Here is a 13,902-nt window from a genome sequence, read left to right on the forward strand (position 1 = left end):
AAAAAATAGTGAAAATGATACTTAACTGGATACTTAACTTTGCCATAAATATGCAAGACCATGGTAAGCATGTAATTTGTCTTTTCTTAGTCTCTGTCTCCTCATCTGTAAAGGAAGGGGATGGGTTGCCAATATTACTTCTAGCACTAATGTTCTACTACTCAATGAAAAAATTTTAATTTCACATACTACAGAGGCCATGTCATGAGCTTGAGAGATCTAGCTCTTCATAGGAATAAAACTTTCAAGTTCACAGGGATTTGATCTTGTATTTTCCAAAAAAAATGCCTCTAATCACTTCTGTTTCTCTTGGCACTATGGAAGTTTTCCATGAATACCATAGAAAATGGATTCCCGAGGAAAGAGAGTGGGTATTTCTCAGAGATTTTCATTTTTGATTTGCTTCTAGGAATTTTAGAGAGACAAATAGAAATGGAATTTTAAAATGTTTTTTTTTTTTTTTTAAAAAGGAGAGATAGTAATAGATGGTAGTTGGCTATTGGAAATCAGCAAAGTTTCATGGGTGTATAATGAACTGATGATCTGAGGTGATACATTTTGTCATTAGTAAATCAGGTATAGGAGAAAGATTTAGGAGAAATGTTACAGAGAAACTTTTAGCTTTACAAACCTAGGGACTGATACATTTACATACCACAGTTCCTTGGCAGCTCCTTTATTATGTGCCAAGTTTCTCATCTCACTAAAGTACCCTGGGCAAATAAAAAGGGAAAGGCATTCCAGGTAGAAGAAACGCCATGATCAGAGATTGGGAAGTATGAGATAGCATCGTGTGTAGAGGCAGTGCGAACAGTTTGTTTAATCCTTTTGGAGTATAAAGTACAGGAGGGCACTAGATCATTCAGAGTTCAGGTGCAGATTACAGAAACCACTTTAGCAATTTTAAAAGAATTGTGAAACAGAAACCAAATGAAGGGAGTTACTCAAGAGGGTCAAAAGCAGCTATACTGTCAAGTAAGATCAGGGCTGAGCAGTGCCCAGTAGCTTTGACCATTAGGAGGCCGTTGATGTCCTTAGCAAAAATTGGCCAAGAGGTGAACTGGGCCACACTGCAGGGAATAAGGTATGAATGGCAGATGAAGAAGAGGAAGTGGGGGAATCTGTTTTCTGGGAGCTTGGCTCTGAAGGGAAGGAAAGCTTTATCTGAAGAAAAACACAAAATGGAAGAAGGTTTTGATCTTAAGCTGTAAAAACCTTAAACAAGTTTGGATGCAGAAGGAAAGAAGTCAATGGTTAGGTAAGAATTGAAGATGCAGGAAAGAGACAGATACTAGATACTAGATGCCCTCAGATTGAGAGGAGAAAGATCTAGTCGAGAGGAGAAAGGTCTAGTCTCAAGGAGGAAGTGCTGGCCTTAGGTAAGAAGAGAACTATGTGTTTCTCTTACACACGGCAGAGGGGGAAAGCATGAGTGAAGAAGCAGATGTGTTTGTAAATTGGGGAAAAGAAGGGAGTAGAAATCACACCCGATAGGTTATTTTCTTGATAGAAATAATCAAGAAAGTAAGAAGCAGACCATCTGCTGAGAGAGGGGAGAATGGAATGGGGGTGAAATAGGGTGGGGTAGAAAGTGTGAGGGAGAAATGGGTGGAAGAAAAGAGCCAGAAGTGATCAGAATTGCTAAGCAGGACTGACCTTGAAGAAGTGGGGAGATTTCTGAGGAAAGGCTTAAAGTAATATCATAATTGTCATGACCTTGGGATCTTTGGTCTTTTAGAAAGTAGTGGTGGGTACTAAGAATGATGTTCCTCTTTAAAATATATTGTTTTGGAGCTGTCCACCTGATGATTAGGTAAGACTTTTAAATTATCATCATCATCACCTGTTAATCATCTCTTAATATGATCAATCTTTTATTTCTAAGACCATCTTGAGGCTTTGAATAGGAATGAGACAAAATGGCAAAAGTGCATCATTAATGAAAGAATGTTCTAAGAACTTACATTTTGAAGTAGTCTTCTGTGAATTCCCTGGCGGTCCAGGGGTTAGGACTCGGCACTCTCACTGCCAGAGCCCCTGGTTTGATCCCTGATCAGGGAACTAAAATCCCGCAAGCCGCGAGGCGTGGCCAAAAAATAAAATAAAATTTGAAGTACTCTTCTGTGACTGAAATTCATCACTTTAGGTTAAACATGATTGAAGATTTGAGAAATTTGCCCAATAGATTGGGTAAGGATATGAAAAGATGCTCAAAATTATTACTCATCAGGGATATGCAAAATAAAACACAAGGTAATACCGCCATATGCCTATTAGAATATCCAAAATTGAAAAGACTGAACATACCAGGTGTTGGCAAGGACCTGGAGCAAGTGGAACTCTTATGAACTGCTCACGGGAATGAAAATGGTTCAACCACTTTGGAAAACAGTTTGGCAGTTTCTTAGAAATATCCACATCCACATCATATGACCAACACATTTATTTCATCCTCAGAATCAAAAACATTTGTGAGTAAGTCTTTGTACAGACTATCCAAGAGAAAAAGAAATGTATGGCTGTAAAAAGATACATGCAATGTTTCATAGAAGTTTTATTTCTAATAACATTAAAAAAAGGAAACAACAAAAATGTCCATCAACAGGTTTATGGATAAACCAATTGTAGTATAGCCATACAATGGAATACTACTCAGCAATAAAAGTAAACAAACTACCGACTGCACAGCAACATAGATGAATCTCAAATAATTATGATGAGTGAAAGAAGTCAGACAAAAGAGAGTACATAGTGTATCTTCCATTCATAAAATAGTCTAAAAAAAATCCAAACTAACCTATAGCATCAGAAAACAGATCAGAGGTTACCTGGAGACAGGGGTGGGGTTGGGGAAGGGTAGGTGGAAGGAATTACAAAAGAGCACAAGAAAACTCTTGAGGGTGATGCATATGTTCATTATCTGATTGTGATGATGGTTTCATATGTACACTCATAAGTCATAAATTAGCAAATTCTACACTTTAAATAAATGCAGATAATACTTTAATAAAGCTGTTACAACAAAAGAACTAATGTGTATGTTCAAAAATTGGAGAATGATTTAATTACATGTATAGAACAGTAAATTTTTTGAATAATGTCTCTTTAAAAATCGTTTTTTGGGGCTTCCCTGGTAGCGCAGTGGTTAAGATTCCGCCTGCCAAGGCAGGGGACACGGGTTTGAGCCCTGGTCCGGGAAGATCCCACCTGCCGCGGAGGCAGTAAGTCCGTGGGCCACAAACTGCTGAGTCTGCGCTCTAGAGCCCGCGAGCCACAACTACTTGAGGCCCACGTGCCACAACTACTGAAGCCTGTGCGCCTAGAGCCCATGCTCCGCACAAGAGAGGCCACTGCAGTGAGAAGCCGCGCACCGCAGCGAGAGTAGCCTTCCGCTCTCGCCGCAACTAGAGAGAAAGCCTGTGCACAGCAACAAAGACCCCAACACAGCCAAAAATAAATAAATAAAATAATATAAAATTAAAAAAAAAAAAGTTTTTGAAGATTATTAATATTATCAGAAAATTCTCATAGAATTCAGAGACAGTGTACTTCTGACTGATAATGGTCCATTAACATTTTGTTGAATGTTAAATGAATGATGTAGTGTTAAATGAAAAAAAGCAAGACACAAAAATGCATACATAATTAAATATGATCCCAATTGTGGTAACTTTCTCTCTTGTCTCTCATGGCTGAAAGGAAATATCTCAAAATGTTTACATTGGTTGTCTCTGTGAGGTGGAATGACATACAAATTTTTCTTTTCCTTCTTATGCTTTTGGGGCTTTCTATAGTTGATCTTCCACTACTTTCACAAGCAGACAAAAACCCAACCAATGCTCTTTGAAAAGATTATTTCCCACACAAGGAACTCACGGGTGCAAATATTTTTAGATAATATATCAATCTAACTGAGGCACATGGCATCTTTTCCTGCACTTCTTCCCAGTAACCTGCTACCAGACGCTGAGGGAGGTTAGTGGAGTGGTGATGTGCTGGAAAGACCAGCTCCAGACTGCAGTTAGCTTGTGATGAGACACAGCCTAGAAATGCCTGCTTATAAATATGTTTTATGTAGCCTAGGGGGTTCACTTACCTTTATTACTTCCCTGCTAGCAGTCCCTTGATAAAACCAGGTCAAAGACAGAGAGAATAAATTCCCTGGGCTACCCGCAGTACAGCTCTGTCGGGAAATGTTCACCAAGTATACCCTGATGAGAAAAGGAGAGTAGCTGTGTGTCAAATGTAGATAATTCCTCAGTCTTTTGTCCAATCCATGGTGAGCCTTATGCACTTCTGACTTCTTTCCTGCTTGAGTCAAAAAGATGACCAGGGGAGGGTGAGGCCTGTGGAGCGAGAGCCAAGGAAGAAGGCTTGTGAAAGTGAGGGTCAAAGGTAGGGAGGAGTTGGGAGAGCTCTCATGCACAAAGATGTGCCTTTATTACTGTCCTCCACACATGAGGGATATCTGCCCTGTGAGACTTCCACTCTGCTCTTCTGCCCCTGTGGAGAGACGCAATGACTGATGCTGTCTGCGCCAAGGGGATGCTTCGGCAGGACGGGGGTTGCTGGGGCCTGAGGCAGAGATGTTGGTGAGACCCACGGGAGCCCTCCTGCCCGGCTCGGCCAGGACGTTGGGATTGTACCTGCAGCTTGAAACATGAGGATTAAAGGGAACTCGAGCCTGAGGCATGCAGGGCCGGAGATGAAGCATACCTCGGGGCAGCTCGAAGGCAAGGAATAATACCTCTTCAAGTTTGCAATAAAAATGGCCTCCAATAAAACTGCATTGCAAAACATGGGAAAGAAACAGGATGGAAAGAGTAAAAAGTCAGAGAGGAAGAGCCTGAAGAATTGGTGGTGGAAAAACACAGAACTGATGTGTGGTGAAAGTGAGGGGGTGGTTATTTCCTCAGGTGGAAGGGAATACAGATGCTGACAATACTAGGAACCTGAAGAAAACTTACACTGCCCGGGGGTAATTGAAACATTTGTTAATTCTCCAACAGCTGGTACAGAAAAAGGTGGTACAAAAAGAAAATCTTTATCTGGCAGCGAATCTGATGATAGTAAATCAAAGAAGAGAGATGCTGCCAGGCAAAGCAAGAGGCTTTGTCGGAGGTCTGACCCTGAATGAATAACTGGTGCCACAGACAGCAGTGGAGAATTGGTGTTTCTCATGAAATGGGAAGATTCAGATGAGGCGGACTTGGTGCTGGCCAAAGAGGCAAAAATGAAGTGTCCTCAAATTGCAGTGCTTTTTATTCAGAGACTAACTTGGCATTCTTGTCCAGAAAACGAAGCTCAATAATTGTTTGCATTGCCATATATATAATTACATATATATACATACACACATACACATAAGCTGATGCATATAAGCTCTGGGTCTTGGTTTTTTTGGTTTATTAGTGTGAAGAAATAACTAGATTCTAATGAAAATAAAGTTTCGTATGTTCATTTTGAAGGAGTGTTAGGGTTTTTTTTTTTTTTTTGTCTATAGCACTGGTTACATTGAACAAATAAATAAAGCTTTCTTAGTTGCTTCCTTTATCAGAAAAGAACATTTGATACCATGATATATTATTTTCTCTGCATTAGGGAACAGATTTTCTAAATGTTGGAGGAAATCTCCACAGTCATTACGCAATCAGATTATGTGTTTAACTCATATATGCTTAAAGACCATTCTGGGTTTTTCGTTTATGAGGGGGTTTTTTGTGTGTATACATAAAACACATATGTAAATGATTTTCTTTTCCTTCTTCTTCTTTTTATTTTTTAAAAACACTTGCCGAAACAAAAATGCCAATTCATAACCAGGGATAAGCCCATGTTTCTGGGATGCCATCACTCTGAGCAGCCTAAGAAATAAATGCGTTCAAGTTAAATGGAAAATTTTCCTGAAGGCTTAACCTTTCAAATTAGGTAGATGATTCCATAATTAATTGGAAAATTTAAATATAATGTAAGTAACTTAAATTGGACAATAAAAGCAGCTGTATCTGAATCCATATCTGTAACTACAGTCATATAAATGGAAGTTTATTTGCAAAAACTCCTGACAGGAAAAATTTTATCACTACCAAGAATCTCCTCACCCAGATGAGAAAACTAGAAAAATCCTGCTGTGTTTCAATTAGCCAAGCAAGACTTAGTTAAATGGACATTTAAAGGTTTCTTCTAGTGAACCTCTTCTTTACTAGAAGTTGAAATCCCTGTGCTGTACTGACTAAGAGGACAACGTCTAAGACTTTGCTCATGGAAACCTAACTAGGTGGTTAGAGATGTTGTCAATCTAGGACCTGCTAGAATAAATTTTAAATAAATAGTAGATTAACTTAAATAAATAAAACTATTTAAATAAATAGTTTAGATTAACTTCTGTAATCTAAACTATTGATATATATGTTTTTTCTTTACCCCCAACTGATTCCTCACATACAGGCTCAATCTTTTCAGTATCTGGGTTACTGGTTCAGCAGAAGCATAGAAAAGCAATAAATTTGTAGTAATCAGAATGTTATCCAACTGTATATTGTTTACTTTATTGTAAACACTGGTGAACAATGGTCCGTAGTTTTATATTAAAAAATAAAATAAAATGGATATGCAAACTTCCACTTTTGCAAACTATCAGTAGCTACAACATTTTAGCTAATTTTTTTCTTTGTAATTATTTAAAGAGTTGTGTTTCATAACGCTTGAAAATGTGTTTCTTCAAATGTCCCTGGGACACACGGTAATCCTTTTGCTATGTGAATAATCTCACGTAATCTATCAGATTGAAAATTTATCTTCAAGTACTTATCTTAAGTATTGTCTCCTCCCTGACCCAGATTTCCCTAGAATTTTGAGGAGGACCTCTGGTCACTGCATCATAGCTCTTCAGCCTTCCTTCTGGAGTTTACCCTCAGCCTCTACACCTCCTCAAATGATCATCAGGCTTTAGAGGCTACCATCACTGGGTACGAACTGTGGGAATCCAATTCCTATTGCCTGCTTAGGGTCAGGGGTGGCAAGTGGAACAGGGAGTAAGGAGAGCCCTCTATGTAGGAACAAAGTTTTAGGTATTATAGGCAAGAATTATATATGCTTTTTTCCTTAGAAACATTGTCATACACATGGATTAAATTCTAGAATGAGATGATGATTGTGTTTAACCATTTATTTGTGGTTAAATAAGTTTTAGTGGCTCATTTAGGCACTGAAAAATGCTTTGAAAGCTGGTATATAGGTGCAGAGATATGTTATAAAAGCTATTATGTATTTATATATTATATTTCTATATAAATTTTTAAACCATTTATATAAACTGAACCTTGATTAAGCAGAACATATTCCCCAATTATGCTTGATAACAGAATTTGCCACATTTAAAATTGAAAGAATGAAATGATGTAGGAGTTATATGTTCATAGATATGTTTTTTTTTAAATCATGTCACCATAGTATAACAATCTGGTCATTGATATGAATTATCTCATTTGCAAACTGTCCCAGCATTTAGCTGAACAATAGCTGACCCTCTACCAGACTATTACAGAATCATTCAATTTTGTATGGGCAATAGTTGTTTCATAAATAATTGAAGTCCTTTCATTATTTTAAAAATGTTTCTGTACCCCAAGTGAATTCCACACATTTGTGAAAAATCAGTGAAATTCTGAATGTGCTGTTGATTAAAATATGTTTTTAAGACACTCTCAGAATTTGAACAATGATCATGGTACATATCAGCATTCAAAAATGAGATATCCATAATTACTTTGAGGAGGAAATCTTTTTAAAGTCTGCAGTAAAAGCACTTAGGAACTCTGGAATGAAACCTGGGCAATTTAGGTCTTGAGAATCAATTTTAGAATACATTTAAAATGCCATTTTCAACGTTTATACCCTAAAATTTATTTTTCATCAACAGTTTACTAACGTATGTTTGTCAATAGATCATTGTTCTTTTTTTTTTTTGAAGTATAGTTGATTTACAATGTTGTGTTAGTTTCAGGTGTATAGCAAAGCGAATCAGTTATACATATGTGTGTATATATATATATTCCTTTTCATATTCTTTCTCATTATAAGTTATTACGAGATATTGAATACAGTTCCTTGAGCTATACAGTAGGACCTTGTTGTTCACCTATGGTTTGTATCTGCTAATCCCAAACTACTAATTTATCCCTCCCCCACCCCCTTTCCCCTTTGGTAACCATAAGTTTGTTTTCTATGTCTGTGAGTCTGTTTCTGTTTTGTAAATAAGATCATCTGTATCATATTTTAGATTCCACATAGAAGTGATATCATAAGATATTTGTCTTTGTCTGACTTACTTCACTTAGTATGATAATCTCTAGGTCCATCCATGTTGTTGCAATGGCATTATTTCATTCTTTTTTATGGCTGAGTAGTATTCCATTGTGTGTGTGTGTGTGTATACATACACACCACATCTTCTTTATCCATTCATCTGTTGATGGACATTTAGGTTGCTTCCATGTCTTGGCTATTGTAAGTAGTGCTGCTATGAACATTGGGGTGCATGTATCTTTTTGAATTAGAGCTTTCTCTGGATATATGCCCAGGAGTGGGATTGCTGGATCATATGGTAACTCTACTTTTAGTTTTTTAAGGAACCTCCATACTGTTTTCCATAGTGGCTGCACCAATTTACATTCCCACCAACAGTATATGAGGGTTCCCTTTTCTCCACACCCTCTCCAGCATTTATTTTTTGTGGACTTATTAATGATCACCATTCTGACTGGTTGAGGTGATACCTCATTGTAGTTTTGATTTGCATTTCCCTAATAATTAGAGATGTTGAGCATCTTTTCATGTGCCTATTGGCCATCTGTATGTCTTCTTTGGAGAAATGTCCATTTAAGGGTTCTGCCCATTTTCTGATTGGGTTTTTGTTGTTGTTGTTGTTATTGAGTTGTATGAGCTGTTTGTATAGTTTGGAAATTAAGCCTTGTGGGTCGCATCATTTGCAAATATTTTCTCCCAGTCCGTAGGCTGTCTTTTCGTTTTGTTTATGGTTTCCTTTGCTGTGCAAAAGCTTGTAAGTTTGATTAGGTCCCATTTGTTTATTTTTATTTCTATTGCCTTGGGAGACTGATCTAAGAAAACATTGTTATGATTTATGTCAGAGATGTTCTGCCTATGTTCTCTTCTAGGAGTTTTATGGTGTCCTGTCTGATATTTAAGTCTTTAAGGCATTTTGAGTTTATTTTTGTGTATGGTGTGAGAAAGTGTTTTAACTTCATTGATTTACATGAGGCTGTCCAGTTTTCCCAACATCACTTGCTGAAGACACTGTCTTTTCTCCATTGTATATTCTTGACTCTTTTGTCAAAGATTAATTGACTGTAGGTGTGTGGGTTTACTTCTGGGCTCTCTATTGTTTCACTGATACGTATGTCTGTTTTTGTGCCAATACCCCGCTGTTTTGATTACTGTAGCTTTGTAGTATTGTCTGAAGTCTGGGAGGGTTATGCCTCCAGCTTTGTTCTTTTTCCCCAGGATTGCTTTGGCAATTATGGGTCTTTTGTGATTCCATATAAATTTTAGGATAATTTGTTCTAGTTCTGTGAAAAATGTCATGGGAATTTGATTTACAGGTTGCATTAAACCTGTAGATTGCTTTGAGTAGTATGGCCATTTTAACAATATTAATTCTTCCAATCCAAGAGCATGGGATATCTTGCCATTTCTTTAAATCATATTCAATTTCTTTTCTCAGTGTTTTACAGTTCTCAGCATGTTAAGTCTTTCACCTCCTTGGTCAGGTTTACTACTAAGTATTTTTTAAATGTGATTTTTTTTAACTTGCCTTTTTGATATTTCATTGTTAGTGTAAAGAAATGCAACCAATTTCTGTACGTTAATCTTGTATCCTGCTACCTTGCTGAATTTGTTTATCAGTTCTAGTAGTTTTCATGTGGAGTCTTTAGGGCTTTCTATATATAATATCATGTCACCTGCATATAATGACAATTTTACCTCTTTCCTTCCAATTTGGATACCTTTTATTTCTTTTTCTTGTCTGATTCCCATGGCTAGGACTTCCAATACTATGTTGAATAGAACTGGTGAGAGTGGGCATCCTTATCTTATTCCAGATTTTAGTGGGAAGGCTTTTAGCTTTTCCCTGTTGAGTATTATATTGGCTGTGGGTTTGTCATAAATAGCGTGGTAAGAGTTTTTTGTCATGAATGGATGTTGAATTTTGAATTTTTCAATGATAAAATCAAAGAGGAAATTTAAAAATACCTTGAGACAAATGACAATGAAAACACAACTATATAAAATCTATGGGATGCAGCAAAAGCAGTCCTAAGATGGAAGTTCATAGCAATACAGGCCTTCCTCAAAAAAACAAGAAAAATCCCAAATAAACAACCTGAAAGAATTAGAGAAAGAGGAACAAACAAAACCTAAAGTCAGCAGAAGGAAGGAAATAATAAAGATCAGAGAGGAAATAAAATAGAGAATAAAAAAACAATAGTAAAAAAAACCCAATAAAAACAACAGCTGGTTTTTTGAAAGGGTAAACAAAATCGACGAACTTAATAACCAAATAACCAAAGGACCAAAATAACCAAAATAAGAAATGAAAGAGGAGACAAAACACCTGACACCACAGAAATACAAAAAACCTTAAGAGAATATGATGAATGAATATATATACTGTGGTATATACTGAAATACTGACACTGGCTACAGCATGGATGAGCCCTGAAAACATTATCCTACAAGAAAGAAGCCAATAACAGAAGGTCACATGTTGAGAGTTCCATTTATATGAAATGTCCAGAATAAAATCTACAAACATAGGTGTTTAAGGCTAGAAGGGAGATTGGGGTGGTGGGGAGAATGGGTAGTGTGTGCTAATGGATTTCTTCTTGGGGTGATGAAAATGTTCTAAATTGATTTTGGTGATGGTTGCACAACTCTGTAACTATACTAAACACCACTGAATTGTATACATTAAAGGGGTAAATCGTATGGTCGTGAATTATATCTTAAGCTGGGTTTTTAAAAGATATGTGTTTATTAAACTGAAAACTAAAAAAAAAATCCTGAAATTTCCAACCAGTTACAGATTAAGATCTGCTGGCATTTCTTTTTTATTTTTACACTGAGGGTAAAGGACTGTGTTCAAAATTACCTGATTCATTTGTTTTTTTCTCTGAAGTTATGATGTTTATTTGAAATACAACAAGGTTAATTTGTTTCTGTTTATATTCAATTTTAGAGTTGTATCTACATTATTGATGTAACTTTAGTTTTGAACATTTAAAACTTTTATGTTTCCAGAATAAAAACTATACATGTTATATTCAGAAAAAAAAAAAAGAGAATACTATGAACAATTATATGCCAACAAATTGGACTACCTAGAAGAGATAGACAAGTTTCTAGAAACATACAATCCCCCAAAACGAATTAAGAAGAAATAGATAAGTCGAACAGACCAATCACTAGAAGTGAAATCGAATATGTAATTAAAAAAAAAAAAAAAACTCCCTGCAAACAAAACTCCCTGCAGAACCGGACAGCTTCACTGGGAAAGTCTACTAAACATACAAAGAAGAACTTATACTGATCCTTCTCAAACTCTTCCAAAAGACTGAAGAGGAGGGAACACTCCTAAAGTCATTCTACAAAGCCACCATCACGCTGACACCAAAACCAGACAAAGATGTTACCAAAAAAGAAAATTACAGGCCAATATCTTTGATGAATATAAATGTAAAAATTCTCAACAAAATATTAGCAAACTGAATCCAACAACACATAAAAAAGATCATACATCATGATCAAGTTGGATTCATCCCAGGGTTGCAACGATGGTTCAACATACACGAATCAATGTGATATACCACATCAACAAAAGAAAAGTCAAAAACAACATGATCATCTCAATAGATGCAGAAAAAGCATTTGATAAAACTCATTGTTCTTTTTAAACATAGTTTTAACCCAGATGAGAAGTTGACTGTTGCATTAGCTTTGGTGTTCTGAGGATTATAGATATGTGATGTTTATACTCTCTTGCACACACAGAGAAAAAAGTCATTTTGAAACAGAAAACTGCTTCATTCCATAAGCATGCCACTAATGCATGATTCAAGATGTCATAGTTTGGATGAGATAATCAAATTCCTTAGATGAATCAACTGAAAGCAGCTGCTTTGTTTAGGAACGATTTAGAGATATGTAAATTGAAGACAGTAGATTGAAAGGGAGAAAAAAAGAGTTAAGTGTAAGGATATTACAAAACACACAAAATGATTAAAAATTGTCATTATGACTATTGGGCCAATTGAAAAATATGCCCATTCATCTTGCAAGGAATTACCTCCAAATGAAAATACAGCTCTAGTTCTACTATTAACTAGTAGATATTTAATATTGACAGATGTACATGCCATCATTTTGAGACTATGAATTTGAAAGCCTTGGGAATAGTCATAGAACGAATAAACTAATATGCTTTGAAAACCCCAGTCCAAGAAAGTTTGTTCTCGATAATAATAATTCATGTTTATAAGGTGCCTTTCATTGAACTCTTAAGACTCTGTGTATAGATGTTTAAATATGCATGGTCATATATCACTGTCTTTATACATCATAGCCCAAATGTTTCAATTCCTTGGACATAAAGCAACTCTTTCATATATGAAAATATAATCCCTACCTTTGCCACACAAATTCTCTATAAATACCACCTTCTTATTTATGCTCCTATATTGCTTGTGCTGAAGGATTGTTAATGCAATCTTTTCTTAAAGAAATGTTTTAAAAATTCTTTAAAAACAAAACACCTGTGTTTTCTGGCAGGACAACAATGTATCAGCCAAAATAACTTTATTTAATGACTGACTGGGGTTAGCTAGCGCCACATGATTCATTTCATAATTGGAAAAAAATGTAACATTTGCTGACATCATCTGAGTGCTGATCTGGACCCACTGAACAGGGAGTTTTCCAACAAAAACGATTTAACTTTCCACTTCACAATTCAGTAAGAATTTAGGATTAGGGCATTCATGGAGTCTAGAAATGGTTTTCATTTTCAGCATTTTAGCTCAAAACTTGAACAGGAAGGAAAACTGTACATAGATTAATTTCCAAGGCAAAATTTCATCTGTGAAACCTTACTTCCTCTGATGCATATTGATACCAGACTGAGATAAAGCATACTAAGCTCTGAAGAGAAAATAGCCTTAGAAATGAAAAATTAAATGAAAAATTTACTTGGTGAGGGCAGATAGAGCTACCATAAGTTCTATTGTGAAGGAGTTTCTTGAACAAATATGTACTCACCTGATTCTTGCCTACCTAGATCTCCAGTCTGTTTGAAGGTTTGCAGTACAAAATACATATGGATTGCATCAACGATTATTTTAAAGTAATGCACTACCAGTTGTAGTGGCATTATTTGATAATGATAGATAATAGGTTCAAAATTTTATACACTTTGCTGTAAATATGGGTAAAGAACATCTAGTCTAATCTTTCTTAAGAAAGCTCATCTTTATATCAGATAGGAGACAGAGAAACTTATTTAAAAAAATTTTTTTTAAATTTATTTAATTAATTAATTTATTTATGGCTGTGTTGGGTCTCCGTTGCTATGTGCGGGCCTTCTCTAGTTGCGGCGAGCGGGGGCTACTCTTCGTTGGGGTGTGCGGGCTTCTCATTGCGGTGGCTTCTCTTGCTGTGGAGCATGGGCTCTAGGTGCACGGGCTTCAGTAGTTGTGGTATGTGGGCTCTAGAGCGCAGGCTCAGTAGCTGTGGCGCGTGGGCTTAGTTGCTCTGTGGCATGTGGGATCTTCCCAGACCAGGGCTCAAACCAGCGTCCCCTGCGTTGGCAGGTGGATTCTTAACCACTGC

General features: G+C 36.4%; 1 pseudogene; it reads left to right on the plus strand.

The window, feature by feature from the left end:
* The first annotated feature begins 4,768 nt into the window (after positions 1-4,768).
* LOC118901211 lies at positions 4,769-5,311 on the plus strand (annotated as a pseudogene).
* The last annotated feature ends 8,591 nt before the right edge of the window (positions 5,312-13,902 follow it).

The sequence above is a fragment of the Balaenoptera musculus genome, chromosome 9 (genome assembly GCF_009873245.2).
Source record: "Balaenoptera musculus isolate JJ_BM4_2016_0621 chromosome 9, mBalMus1.pri.v3, whole genome shotgun sequence".
NCBI lineage: Eukaryota > Metazoa > Chordata > Mammalia > Artiodactyla > Balaenopteridae > Balaenoptera > Balaenoptera musculus.